At 54.9% G+C, this 12,216-nt stretch overlaps 1 pseudogene; it reads right to left on the bottom strand.

Annotated features, from left to right (window-relative positions):
* Window positions 1-6,160: 6,160 nt before the first annotated feature.
* Window positions 6,161-12,216, bottom strand: part of LOC139357742 (SH3 domain and tetratricopeptide repeat-containing protein 1-like) — a 47,504-nt pseudogene continuing 41,448 nt past the window's right edge.

Genomic DNA, 12,216 nt, shown 5'->3' on the forward strand with positions numbered 1-12,216 from the left:
TCTCCCCCCCTTGGCTATTGGGAGCCACCTCGCAGGGGGGTGAGCCACCCCCCGCGAGGTGGGGACCAATAGCCACCCCCTCTCCCCCCCTTGGCTATTGGGAGCCACCTCGCAGGGGGGTGAGCCACCCCCCGCGAGGTGGGGACCAATAGCCACCCCCTCTCCCCCCCCTTGGCTATTGGGAGCCACCTCGCAGGGGGGTGAGCCACCCCCCGCGAGGTGGGGACCAATAGCCACCCCCTCTCCCCCCCTTGGCTATTGGGAGCCACCTCGCAGGGGGGTGAGCCACCCCCCGCGAGGTGGGGACCAATAGCCACCCCCTCTCCCCCCCTTGGCTATTGGGAGCCACCTCGCAGGGGGGTGAGCCACCCCCCGCGAGGTGGGGACCAATAGCCACCCCCTCTCCCCCCCTTGGCTATTGGGAGCCATGGTGTTCCCACAGCCTGTTTAGAATATTATGAGTAGTAACGTCTCGTCCTCTGCAAATAATGAACTATTTCACTGACGTGTGTGCATCTTTAGTGTATTGCTCAGAAAACGATATAATTATTTATTAAATATCAATAATCAATTGTAATAATTATCAGTAATACTATCAATTAATATTTTACTGTTAATATTGATGATTTTAATTAAATGATGGATGTCAAAAATTAATTTTTAATAATTATGTCATTTATTAATATTAATTCGTAATATTAATTATTTTTTTCGGTATCACTTACTTTTGGTTTAAGTAACATTAATTGTTGATATCATTATTTTATTATTAATTGTGTTAATATTAATTATTAATACTAATATTAAAATTTTTAATCCCTATTAATATTTTTTATCTTTATTGTCATTGTTAATGTCAATGATTAGTATTAATTTTATTACATTCATTAATATTAATAATTAATGGACCGTTTCCTGATATCCGATGTGGAGAAGATGATTTTACTCCCAATATCGCAGTAAGTGTACATTCCTCTATGATGTTGTTCCTGATAACCAGGGTGTAGAGGATGATATAATTGAATCTACCGCAGTGTTTTTACATCGTTTCGGTCATTTTATTCCTTCTATCCAGGGTGCGAGAGGATGATATTACTCCCAATATCGCAAGCGGCGTGGACCTCCATTTTGATATTTTCCCTCTCATCCAGCCGGGGTGAGGAAGATATTATTAATAGCCAGCCAGGGAGAGGTAGATATCATCCCCAATATCACAGGGATGTACAACCCCTTTTGATATTGTTCCTTATATCCTGGGATGGACAAGATAATACTAGTGGCAATATCGCAGGGCTTTTACACACCCACTGTGCTTTTGTTCCGAATAACATGATATGACTCTTAGTATCACAGGGGGGGTACACCCTCCTGTGATATTGTTTTTTATATTCAAGGGGAGAGAATATTACCCCCAATATCGCAGGGGTTGTACACACCTCCTGCGATACTGTTCCTAATATCTGAAGAGGAGAGCATAATATTTCTCTCAATATCTCAGCGGGTGTACACCTCGTTTCTAATATTTTTCATACTATCCAAGATGGGAGAGGATGATAAGATTCCCAACATGCCAAGAAGTGTACAGCTGCCTGTGATATAGTTCCTAACATCCAGGTGGGGATAGGAGGATATTACTGCCCATATCGCACGAGTTGTAAAACTCCTTCGATATTTAGCCTACGAACCTGAGGGAAGAGGATGACATTACTCCCAATATCGAAGAATGTGTACACCCCCCTAAGACACTGCACCCAATATCCACGTTGGGTGACGATGACAATATGCCCAATATAGCAAGGGATGTACACAATCCCTGGAATATTGTTCCTTATATCTAGAGTGGGAGAAGACGCTATTACTCTCAATAACGCAGGGACTTTGGCTGTACACCCCTCCTGTGATATTATTCTTAATATCTTAGGCAATAGAGGATGATACTATACCCAATATCGCAGGGGGAGTACACCCACCTAGTGATGTTGTTCTTCATGTACTCCACCTCCCTCCACCAGGGATATCGTTTCTAATATCCAGGGGAAGAGAGGATAACATTATGCTCAATATTGAGGGGAGTGTACACATCCTCTGTGATGTTGTTCCTAGTATCTAAAGGTAGAGACGATGATGTTACTGGCCATATTGCAGGGGGTGTACACCCTTCTGTGATGTCATTTTTGACATTCAGTTGGCGAGAGGATAACATGAATCCCAGTATCTCTGACGGTGTACAGACCCCTGTGATGTAGTTCCTAATGTACAGGGGAAAGAGAAGAATATTGCTCTCAATATCGCAGGGGTTGTAACCACCCTGCCCCTTGTATGTTGTTCCTAATATGCAGCGGGGTGGAGGCTGATAGTACTCTCAATATCCCAGAAGGTGCACACGCACCTGTGATATAGTTCCTAATATCCAGCGGGAAAGAGGCTGATTTTACTTTCGATATCGCAGTGGGTGTACACCGCCCCCTGCCCCGGGGTATCGTTCCTAATATCCAGGCGGGAAGTAGATGACATGACTGACAATATCGAAGGGGGTGGACAACTCTTCTGTGATATGGTTCCTGATATCCAGGGGGTGAATGGATGTTATTACTCCCAATAACGTAGGAACCGTACAGCCACCCTGGGATTTTGTCCTTAATAACCACAGGGGAGAGGTGAGATTACTACCAACATTGCAAGGGGTGTACACCCTCCTGTGATATTGTTTCTTATATCCAGGAAAGGAGAAGATGGTATTACTACCAATATTGAAGAGATATACAACCCCCATGGGATATTGTTCTAAAGATACAGGTTGAAAGAGGATGAGACTCCATCCAATATAACAAGGGGTGTACATCCCGCCTGTGATGTGAATCGTAAAACCTAGAAGAAGAGAGAATGACATTGCTTCCAAAAACACGGGGTGTACACCCACCCTGTGACATCGTTTCTGTCATCTAAAGGTAGAGATGATGATACTACTCCCACCACCAGAGAAGGTACACACCCCCCTGTGATATTGTTCCTCATAACTTGGGGGAGAACATGATATTACTTCCAGTATGACAGTGGCTTGACACCCAGTCTGTGATATTGGTTCTGCACACCAACTCTGTGCCCCTCGTTTCCCATGCGTTCTCTCCACACTTTTGGAACCTCGGGGAAGGCTTTGTCTTTGGTTACAGATGAAGAGACGAAGGGTCTGAGAGGTTAAGCAAGTTTGTTACTGGAAAGTGGTTCCGATCCAGACCCCAAGAGAGGTTTCTCGGATCTCACAGAAGAAAGAATTCGGGGCGAGTCCATAAAGTGAAAGCAAGTTTATTAGGAAAGAAAAGGAATAAAAGCATGGCTACTCTGGCCGGGCGCAGCGGCTCACTCCTGGAATCCTACAACTTTGGGATGCCGAGGCAGGTGGATCACCTGATGTGAGAAGTTCGAGACCAGCCTGGTCCAACATGGCAAAACCCTGTCGCCACTAAAATACAAAAGATTAACTGGGCGTGGTGGCAGGTGTCTGCAATCCCAGCTACTAGGAAGGCTGAGGCAGGAGAATCGCTTGAACCCAGGAGGTGGAGGTTGTAATGAGCCAAGATCACGCCACTGCATTCCAGTTCGGCCAACAGAGCGAGACTCCATCTCAAAAAAAAAAAAAAAAAAAAGAAAAAAGAAAATAAAGAATGGCTGCTCCATAGGCAGAGAGGCACCAAAGGTCGCTGGTTGCCCATTTTCATGGTTATTTCTTGATCATACGCTAAACAAGGGTTGGACTATTCATGAGTGTTCTAGGAAAGGGGTGGACAATTCCCAGAAATGAGAGTTTCTGCCCTCCCTTCTGAGACCATGTAGGGAAACCTCCAGATGTTGCCATGGCATCTGTAAACTGTCGCGGTGCTGGTGGGAGTGTCTTGTAGTAGCTAATGCGTTATAATTAGCACATAATGAGCCGTGAGGACAATCAGAGGTCACTCTCGTGGTCATCTTGGGCTTGGTGGGCTTTGGCCGACTTTACTGCAACCGGCTTTATCAGTAAGGTCTTTATGACCTGTATCTTGTACCGACCTCCTATCTCATCCTGTGACTAAGAATGCTCAGCCTCCTGGGAATGCGGTCCAGCAGGTCTCAGCCTCCCTTTACCCAGCCCCCATTCAAGATGGTGTCGCTCTGGTTCACGTGCCTCTGACAAGTTGGCCTGGGTTGAGTGTTCCCTAGTGTGTGGTTGTTGGAGCTGTTCCTAGGAGTAAGAGGTATTGTCAGTAGGAAACAGGCCTCTGTTAGCCCGGGGGCTGGCACTCTGCCCCATTATATCGGCCTCATTTTAGTGGTGACAAAACTGGGGCTCAGAGACATCAACTCCCTCATCCCGAACCCCCAGACTGTCAGTGGTGGGCTGGGGTTTGAATGTGGGGCTTGAAGACCCATCATCTCCTCTGGTCCCCCAGTCTCTGCTGCCCAAGAGGAACAGGATCCCAGGATCCAGGCCCCTCATGGCACCAGCCAGGGTGGGCGTAGATGGGGAGGCAGAGTTCCAAAGCCCCCCGGACTCTGAAGCAGGTCAGGGACCAAGAGCAACCCGGACCTACGGGCCCCACTCCGAGAAGAATGGCTGCAGGCCCGGCCCAGCGGGCAGGAGGTCTGTGTCCTCAGTCAACGTGACGGCGCTTCCGGCTGCTCCAGCCAGGCCGTGCTGTCTTCACGTTTCCAATCATGCGGCCTCCCCTCCAATTCCCAAACCCAACCCACAGAGACAGCGATCTGGGGTCTACGTGAGGTTTGTCAGCAGCTCTGACCCGCTGCTTCCCGCCAGCCCCGTGGCCGGTTCTGGAAAGCTCTCTGCTGCCCCCTGGTGGGGAGGCTTAGGGTAGGGCTCTGGCTGCAAGCATGGGGTCCCAGAAGCTCCTGGCTCTGTCACTTCTGCTGGGTGAAAACCAACCCAGGACTGAACCAGTGACACCGGTGGCGCTCCCAGAACTTCCTGGCTCTGTCACCTCTGCTGGGTGGAAAACCAACCCAGGGCTGAAGCAGCAGATGGGTGCCTGATTCCTTATTATCAGAGCGCTGCCCACTGGCAAGTCTCTCTCCGGGCCTCAGCTTCTCCTTCCATTAAACGAGGGGCTTGGGGGATACCAAGGAGGGGTAACTGCTTAGTGAGGATGGGAGGTTTCTTCTGGGGAGATGAATACATTTTGAAACTAGATGGCGTGGGTGGTTGCACAGGACTGTGAATGTACAAATGCCACCACATTATTTGCGTGGAAATAGTTAATTGCATGCGATGTGAAAATCACCTCATTTAAAGTGTTTAAAAGAAGGGCCTGGGAGAGTGCAGTGTATGTGAGAATCACGTGGGACACCCACAGTCTCTGAACGTCAGTTTCCTTGCGTAAACTGGCAAAGAGACCGTGTGAACTGTATTCCCTGGGGCCAAGAGATTCCAAGAAGGAAAACCTGGGATTCCTGGGACTGGGATGAGGGCCGGGGTCCGGAAGGGGAGGGGGTGGGTGGGGACAGCTGGGGGGCAGCCCAGATAAGGCTTTCAATACTGGGTAGCAGCGTCTACACAGGCGGAGATCCCTGCATCTCACTTCCCGCAGGGCTGACCAGTGGCCAGAGGTGGGACTGGCCAGGCTCGGCCCAACCGAGTCTGGGAGCAAAGGACACTGAGTGAGGGATCCCCGGGGCCACCCTCACTGGCCTGCGGCTCTCCTGACACCACGAGAGAGGTCCAGGAGCTGACCTTGGGTCCTAATGGGGGACACCTTCCTGGCTGCAGGCTGGCAGGGTGGTGTGGTGGTCAGTGTACTGGGCTCTGCGTGTCCACCTCTACCTGCTGTGTGACGGTGGGCCAGACACCTAACCTCTCTGTGCCTCTATTTCTTCAATGGCGAACAGGGACACTAGCAGCTCCCACATCCGGGCACAGTGGCCTGAAGGTTAAAGGCAAGGGTGGCATGAGACCTACAGCAAGAACTCTGAGCAAGGAGAGCAGGGAGCTGCCCAGAGTTCAATCACCATCTCCCCTCTGGCCGCCGAGGAAACCGAGGCTCATGGTGACCTGGCCCAGGTCTGTTGGACTCACGGTCCTTGTCATCCCCAAGATCAGAGGGCTGCCACCAGGGAAGGAGCTGGCCCCTAGACACAGCCCAGGAAGCACACAGGGAAGGATGCCATGGGGACTTCGGTATGTTTTTGCAAAAAAAAAAAAAAAAAACATTTATTGCTATTTGAACCCTGCTTTTATGCTTCCATTACCCAGAAAATGAGCTACGGGAGACACCAGGAGAGGCAGGAGATCATCCTCCTTGCACAAAACCCACTCCCTCGGATACTGTCCTCAGCGAGGGTGGCTGGAGGCCAACCAGGGGGCCCACCCGCAGAGTGGCAGAGGAGGTAGGTTGACCCTGTGGACGCTGAGCTCTGTGGCGAAGGTCCTGGCCTTCTGGTAGAAGAAGAGCCACTTCTCGCAGTCCAGGAGGAAGTTGTGGGAGATGGTGGCTGGCCGCGTGTAGATCTTCAGCTGTGCCTTCTTGTTGCCCAGGTCCACGGCGGCTGCCAGTGCCAGCTGGTAGTACCCGGCTGCATCAAACGGGTCCTGAAGGGGACAGGTCATGGTCAGCAAAAGGGGGACTCGGAACCCGTCTTCCCAGAGGCCGTTCCTGTCTCCAGGTCATTCCACATGTCCTTCCGATGCTGGCTCGCCCCAGGAGCCCCGAAGCCTGTGACACTGCTGTGGTCTCAGCTGCAGGAGGTGGGGATGACCCTGACACCCCTGGAAGCCTTCCTGACTGTCCCTACGCCCCACTCACCCCAAGCCTCCTGCCCCAGTGCCACCCTCTCTGCAGGCAGTGGCTGCTTTCCCCATGGGCTGAGGTCAGGGCAGATCCTGCCTGCTCTGAGAGTTCCATGCAGGACCCGTGGCTCCAAGCCACAGCAGGGGCACGGTGTTGAGTGACCCAGGCTCCCCTCTGGCCCCTGTCCATGCTGACCATTTCCAGGCCCTCCACGGGCCAGGCCAGGTACAAAACCATCTCACAGGTGTCCTCTCTGACAATGTTCCCCGAAGTATTCACGGAGCGTGACTCCCCAGACATCCACTCCCATTGTCAATGCGTCTTTGGCTCAAACTCACCATCCCTGGGTTGGGATGCCGCCTCCCAGACCTCCTCCTTCACCCTCCCATCCCCCACCCGGCTTCTCCCCAGGCACCTCCTCCACATGGCGGTCACCCAAGGGACCTCTCTAAGACCCATGCCTGGCCTGTCCCTCTTTACCATCTCAAGATGGCTCCCAGGGCCAATGACAAAGTCCAAGATACAGCAGTCCATTCCCTCACTGCCCCGCCCCACACACGGAGCAGGGGCGTGAGAAGGCCCCGAGTCACCGCCACTGCTCATCCAATGCCCCCTGGCCCAGCCGAACACTGGACTCTGTGCTGGGTGCATGGTTGAACCTAACGTCCTTGCTTCCAGTCTGAGGGACCTGGGAGTGAACACTGACCACACAGGGTGGCCCGGGCTGTGGCAGAGGGAAGCCCAGGAGGCCCCAGACTCAGCCGGGGGTGGAAGGCAAAGGCTTCCTGAAGGGGTGGGGGCTTCCCAACTAAACAGGAAGGAGCCAGGCAATACATATGTCTCTGCGTGTGCCTGTGCATGTGAATGTGCGTGTTTGTGTTCCTGTGCGTGCATGTCCCTGTGTGTGTGCATGTCTGTGCATGTCTGTGTGTGCATGTCTGTGTGTGTGCGCCTGTGTGTGTGTGTGCGTGTGCCTGTGTGCATTTGCGTGTGCATTTCCATGTGCCTGTAGTGTGTGCTGCAGCTAATGAGTGACAGCGTGAGCCAGTGAACACTTAATCCACCCTATTCCAGGGCTCACTCTCATGTGTAGACTACAGGGGACCCCATTTTAGAGGCAATTGGCAAAGATGCTCATTTACCCCTGCTTCTCTGCCAGCCTTCCAGGTCCCATCAAGCCTGGCTTTTTCTCCCACTCCTCTGGGCCCTGGGTCCAGAGCCTCCTATACAAGGAAGAGGGTGTAGCCTTGGAAAGACAGCCGCCCTTGGGGAATTCCAAGGGGGCCTCCCTCTGGGAAGCTGGCCTGTGCTGACAGCATAGTCACGATGAGGCCCAGAGGGCTGTGCATGGGAAGGAGGACTGTACATGGGAAGGAGGACTGTGCATGGGAAGGAGGGCTATGCATGGGAAGGAGGACTGTGCATGGGAAGGAGGGCTGTGCATGGGAAGGAGGGCTGTGCATGGGAAGGAGGACTGTGCATGGGAAGGAGGACTGTGCATGGGAAGGAGGACTGCGCATGGGAAGGAGGACTGTGCATGGGAAGGAGGACTGTGCATGGGAAGGAGGACTGTGCATGGGAAGGAGGACTGCGCATGGGAAGGAGGGCTGTGCATGGGAAGGAGGACTGTGCATGGGAAGGAGGACTGTGCATGGGAAGGAGGACTGTGCATGGGAACGAGGGTTGTGCATGGGAAGGAGGACTGTGCATGGGAAGGAGGACTGTGCATGGGAAGGAGGTGAAGGAGGCCTCTGTCCCTCGACCCCAACCGTGGACTTTGGCCTCTCAGGTACTACTTGGCGCTTTCCTTTCTCCTGGACAGGCGGAGTGGGCGGCAGGCTTGACCAAGAGAGATAAAGGCCTTTTCTGGGAGGTCCGTCCCCCTGGGTCCCTGGCGAGCCCCTGAGCGGTGAGCAGCGTCCCCCTGGGCCTGATACTTGGCACCTCCCTGTCTGGCTGGGACTTGGGAGGCCACAGAAACCACGCCTGACCACCAGGTGTCGCCAGTACTGGGCGGGGGCCTCCCGGGCAGCCCCAGGCCTGCGGTGGGGTATACGGGGCAGGGTCTTAGGGCTGCCCCAGCTCCTCATGTTGTTCTAAGGCCCCCAAGATCTCGGCCCCTGGACTGGAGTGCCCTGGCCCCTCAGCCCGTAAGGAGCACTGACACGAGGCTGGTGTGATGCTAAGGAGGGGCGGTGCCTGCTGGGCAGATGGGTGGAGACACCACAGGTCTCAGTCTGCCAATCCCAGCTCTCCACCCCTGCAGGGCTGGGGGCAGAGGGAGCACAGCACCTCCCCTCGAGACACACCCGACCTAACAAGGCCTCAGCCTGGCTGGCTGGGTCCCCGCCCCACTGCACCTGCCCTGAGCTGGGGTTTCCCTGTCTGTGAACCCAATGGTAAGACACTGGTCCCACCCCACCCTTCCTGGGTGATGTGAACATTCAAGGTGTTTCGGGACTCCAGGAAGGAGTTGCTCAGTGCAGGCTGGCACCCTGGGCAGGCTTCCTAGAGGAGGCGCCAGGATTTGGGTTGGATCTTGCAACGTGGATTCAATGTGAGGATGATGCCGTCCTCTGAAATGTCACTCTCCCGACCCTGTTTTGTTAAATGCACCTTGACACTTGACTGTCAAGACTCAGCTTTGGTGTCACCTCCTCCAGGAGGGCCCCCTGACTACAATCCCCCTTCTTTACCCAGAGGCCACCATTGCCCACTCATGTGGCAGCCTCCCTGGCTGAGACTGAGTTGAGGGTGGGGCCTGGCCATCTGGGGAGCTGGGTTTTACCTGCTAACCTTGCCGGCTCCTCCAGCTGGGTGTAGAGCTCGAGGGAGGCCACTGGGCCATTCCTAAGAAAGGCTGGAACCCAGGCCTCTGGGGTCCGGGTGGAGATCCCACTCCAAGGGGGCCAGGAACACCCCGAGCCCTGCTCCTCCCCACCCACCTTCAGGTCGTAGAAGATGATGTCACCGAGCACCAGGTACACCTTCACGTAGTAGAGGGTCTCCTCGTCGAACTCCAGCGGCGAGTTGCAGAGCTAAACGGCCTTGAGGTAGAAGTGCTCTGCCAGCTTGCCATGGTCCAGCCGGTGGTGCAGGGCGGCCAGCCGGTGGTAGGCCACGCGTTCGTTCAGCCGGTCCCCTGGGGTGCAGGCCAAAGGGGCAGGTGTGAGGATGTGGCTCCCTGGGGCAGGGAGGGCACAGGCCCCTCAGGAGCAGGTATACAGATCCCAGGCAGCACACCTGGCTTGTCTCCAGGCACCTGTGGTCACCCGGGCAGCTCTGGCCATTCCCTTCCAGGTTCCCAGACTCACTTTCCCATCTGCAAAGCAGAACTAATAAGGCCTGCCCCTGTCTACTGAGAGGCTTTGGCAAAGTCGGACTTGGATGGCCCAGTTCTGTGCCTACACATAGCCACCTGCCTTTGCTCACTGGTTTTAACCAGGGGAGCCCAAAAGCCATGCAGTGCAGGTGCTCCCGGGCTCCCCGGCTCCAGGCAACCCACAGACGTGACATCCGACTCCTCCTGGGTGTGTCATGATCAGAGCCCCCTACCTTGGGGAGTCAGCTGCACACCTACTGTGTACTGGGCCACGGGGCACAAGGTGCTGGGGCATGTGGCCTGCCTAGGGTTCCCTGTCTCTGGAGGGGGACAGACAACCCTGGCACAGCACCAGGGGATGCACGGCCTTAAGGGGCAGACTGCTGGAAGGGGAACTGGGATTTTATCAGCCAGAGAACCGTGTGGTTGATGAGGGTGGGAAGGGCACAAGGGAAAGGGAATGTGCCACTCAGTCTGGCACATACAGGGACCAACGAGATGCCTGGCATGTCTGGAAGGCAGAGGGCACACTGGACGGCCCTTGTGGTCAGCAGCGGGAACAGGCAGAGGAAGTAGAGCTCAGTCAGGCAGGGAGCTCTGCACTGCGTGAGAGACCTCGGGCTGTGCCCCACAGCCGGACGGGGAAGCCAGTTGGGCAGATCTGCCTGCCTGGACAGGAGACCAGGAAAATCCAGCAGCTGTTTCAGCTCCTGGCCTGCAGACCTGGAGGCTGGGCTCTGGCAAAGTGTGGGTCCTGGCAGGGCGGGGGCTCAGGGGACTTACCCAGAGTGATCCTGAGTGCTAGGGCCATGTAAGCAAACTCCAAGTCCTCCTGGGGCTCCTCCAGTGTGGCCAGCAGTGACACCAGCTTGTTGCACAGCTGTAGCTGCAGCTCCACCTTGTGGTTGCCCGTAGTCACTGCCGGGGCAGGGCCAGGTCCTACCACACAGGCAGGTGGGGTCAGGTTTCCCGCAGCACCCACCTTGCCCAGCGCCCTCCTCAGAGCTCAAACACGTGCTTGGAGCTTCCCACACCCCAGCTACCCCTGCACCTCGACACAGCTCTGTGCTCTGGGATAACACACAGTTCAGACATCCAAGTTGGGGGCTGAAGAGTCACCTGAGGCCCATCCAGCTACACCCGATAGCCACAGACCAGCCTCTCCCACCTGGGCACCGGAGGTCTGACTGGGGGGAGCCGGCACTCCTCTCTGCTCTAAAAACACCACATTGATCTGTGCCCAGGGCTGAGCCACACCGTGAGCTCAGAGGAAGGGAGAAGCCGTCCCACTTCGGGGTGCATGCAGACCTGGGCCTCCCACTGATATGCTGTGTGTCCTTTGACATGTCCCTGTGCCTCTCTGAGCCTCAGTTTCCTCATCTGGAAGATAGGGACAGGACTTCCCACTCATGGTTGCTTGAGGTCATCAGGTACAAAGGTAGAGCCATTATCACGTCCAGGCCCCGAGAGTTTGTCCCAGGCAGGGGCATGGTCAATATCATTCCCGGTCAGACCACTTGGAAACTCATCATGTGCATGGGTGGCCCTGCCTCCATTTGGGAGGCCTCTACCCTGCCACACCTGTGCCTCAGCCCTCCAGGTGCCCCACTGAGGCCCACCCACATCAGCCCAAAGGCCAGCTCACCCAGTAGAAGGACATGCCTTCCTCCCGCTCCCAGGCCCCATTGAAGAAGATGTCTCCAGCTGCCTCAAACAGCTCCAGCCCCAGGTTGGGGTCGCCTGTGTACAGGTCCACATTCTGAGCCACCTGAGAGGAGACAGAAGTTCCCTCAAGACCCACACCTGGCGAGGTGGCTATGCGCATCTTTGCCAGGCTCCTTCCTCTCACACAGTACAGGTACACTTGAGCATTTTTCAGAACCTGTGCATGAGGGCTGCCCCCACCACTGGCATGAGGACAATGAAGTGATGCTCCTGAGTGCTAGGAAGTGACTGAGCAGCTGCAGCCCAGGAGCCCGACACCTGTGAATCCTACCACCAGGCCTAGCCCTAGCCCACTCCCCCTGCACTCAAACCAGTCTCCGTGGCCCCCAGATTGCTGGGAGCCCAGCCCCTGGCTCCTTTCTGCGTTGCCACATCCCTGCCACATCAGCAGTGTTT

The sequence above is a fragment of the Macaca nemestrina genome, chromosome 13, assembly GCF_043159975.1.
Source record: "Macaca nemestrina isolate mMacNem1 chromosome 13, mMacNem.hap1, whole genome shotgun sequence".
Lineage (NCBI taxonomy): Eukaryota > Metazoa > Chordata > Mammalia > Primates > Cercopithecidae > Macaca > Macaca nemestrina.